Source organism: Austrofundulus limnaeus, unplaced genomic scaffold (assembly GCF_001266775.1).
Source record: "Austrofundulus limnaeus strain Quisiro unplaced genomic scaffold, Austrofundulus_limnaeus-1.0 Scaffold874, whole genome shotgun sequence".
NCBI lineage: Eukaryota > Metazoa > Chordata > Actinopteri > Cyprinodontiformes > Rivulidae > Austrofundulus > Austrofundulus limnaeus.
In genome coordinates, this window is record NW_013953276.1 from 56476 (window position 1) to 59063 (window position 2588).

Genomic DNA, 2588 nt, shown 5'->3' on the forward strand with positions numbered 1-2588 from the left:
CACACACACACACACACACACACACACACACACACACACACACACACACACAAAAACAGACAGCATCGCGGATTTCAACTCTGCTCTACCTTGTCGATTTTTTTATTTTATTTTATTTTTTTCAAGTTTTATCAGGAAGTGCTTAACTGCTGAACTGGCTTGAGGGGAGAGAAGACCACACCGCCTGCTGGAAAATCAACAAGGGGAGGGGCTGGAGGTGTGCCAAAAATACACTTAAACACGTCTGATTTTCTTTAAATATAAGCAAACATAGTTTTCAAATCCTCTATCATTTTAAATCGTGCTTTACAACCCCGCCCCCCTCGACGACAAAAGGCACTGTGAAAAGAAAGGCTTCGAACACAACATACCGCTTCTGTGACGCGATCTAATCTCTGCCTGTCAGTAAACATGAGCCGCTTTATCTGTTGAACCCTTTTATAAAAGCCTCACATGAATCAAAATGACTTGCTCAGAACGTTAAATTAAATCCTACGACTGGAAGCAAATGAGAACTTTTAAAATAAATCTCATTCATGTAAGCGATGCAGCGAAGACTTATGGATCTAAACACACAGACCGTGACTAAGCTGTGCTAACGGACTGCCTTCACAGTCAAGTCAACTAAACAGGAGCGATCTGAGAGGAAAAAAAATCTAGACACATCTGTTTGTTTGCTAATGAAACTGTGCTGTTCATTAAAATCTAGACCCACTGGAGTGTCAGGTGTCGTTATAAAGAGAACGACCAAAGCAAGTGGCACAGCAGCTCTACAGAAATCTGAAACAAGCTACTAATATACTACGTAGGGAAAAATATAAACAGCCGTTTTCTTCAAGTGTTTCGAGAAAAATATCTAATATTAAATACTTATATATATGTGAACTGACTTGTTTCACCAACTAACGTTCTTTTAAATTATTAAACCAAAGATTTTTGTTGAGGTTACAGCTAGGGGCTCTTTGTTTTTTTTTTTTTTTTTTTTTTACAAGCACCTGACATCTATAGAGAGGAGGCAAGATCAGACAGCTCACGCACAGAACACCTGAGAAGAATGACCAGAAGGGGGCAGCACAGCACCCCGTAATAAAAAAAGGAAAGAGAGGAAAAGCGGAGGGAAAGGACATAAAAGCTCTTCGTGGGTAAAAGTTCAGGAAGTGGTGTGTGTCGTCATCATGCGAGAGCGTCCAGCATCGCAGCTGTCTCTGCCATCAGGAGGGGCAGAGGGGACAAGCACTGCTCGTTCAGGGGAAAAAAAAAAAAAAAAAGGTCGGATCGAGCTTAAACGAGTAGCTTTAGACATTTTCTGTGTCGGGCTGTGCTGGAACTGGTTCTGTATTGTGCGGGCCTGCACTGAGATACCAGAGCTCGGTGGTTGTGCTGGCCCCACCCCCACCCTCCCCCGGTGGGCCCGTGGTCCCTCTGTGGAGGCTGCCGCTGCTGGTTTACGGTGGATCTGCGGTGGTCTCTTAGTGGCCGTCGTGAGTCGTCACCATTTCCTCGGCTCTCCGGTGCAGCTCCAAGGCTGTGACAGTAGAGATGTCTTTTGGGAGCTCGGATTTCCTCCTCATTAAAGGACGTTCTCGCCGCTGATCTTTTTGGATCTGCGCACCAAAAAGAAAAAATGTAAAAACAAAACAAAAACGGAGGGATCAGTAACATAAACACTAAATCACACTGCAGCTGTGTGAGATGTCCAACAATCTGACATTATTTAATCTGCCTCTGTCTCTTTCATAGCYAACATGGGACAGTTCACATCATAACCTATAAATTTACTGCAAACATTTGGACGATAGGGACACATTTCTGAATATATTTTGCTCTTTTTAAAATCCTCTCAGACTGAACTTCTACATCTTACTGCTACACTGAACACTGACCTGTAAGGCTTTCTCCTCTACTGTTTTTTTCAACAAGTTGACATCGTCTAGGAGCGGTCCATCAGTCTCCATGTCCATTGGACCACCTGACTCTGGAGGGTCAACYTACACCAGAAACTGCACAGACAAAGGAGAAGGGCAAGTTCAGAAGTGTCCTATTTAAACCTGAATTTGTTGGAAGATTATAGTTCTCTAGGGCTGCAACAACGAATCAATAAAATCGATAAAAATCGATTATTAAAAGTGTTGGCAACGAATTTCATTATTGATTCGTTGTGTCGCGCGATTTATGCGTCCCTCGCCGTGTCGCGGAGCCGTTTGCGTCACCCGCAGAGCGTTGTCAATGCTGGCTGACCTAATAAAGTTTGGGAAGAAAAAAAACCCCTCTATCTGTAAAGATCCGCCCTCTCTGAGCCTCTCGAGTGAAAAGTGGAGACTTCGAACTTTAAACCAGTTTTTTAATTGTATTGTTAGACCAAGTAGATGTGAAGATATGATAAAAAGTATATGCCACATTTGATTTTTTAAAACGACGGTCTGATTTGACGCGAGGCACGTCACGAGGAGGAGACACGTCCGGGGGGACGGGACTCAGTCCGCCATTTGTTTTGTCCTCTCGGGCCAGAAATATAAAACCCTCCAGTCTTTTTTTCTGACCGAGGCTCAAAGTTATTTGGTAAGCAGCAAAAAGGTTCAGGACGAAGG

The 2588-nt window shown here is 43.5% G+C and overlaps 1 pseudogene; it reads right to left on the reverse strand.

Moving 5' to 3' along the window:
- Positions 1-93: 93 nt before the first annotated feature.
- LOC106533045 (serine/threonine-protein phosphatase 2A 56 kDa regulatory subunit gamma isoform-like) overlaps positions 94-2588 on the reverse strand; it is an 18188-nt pseudogene continuing 15693 nt past the window's right edge.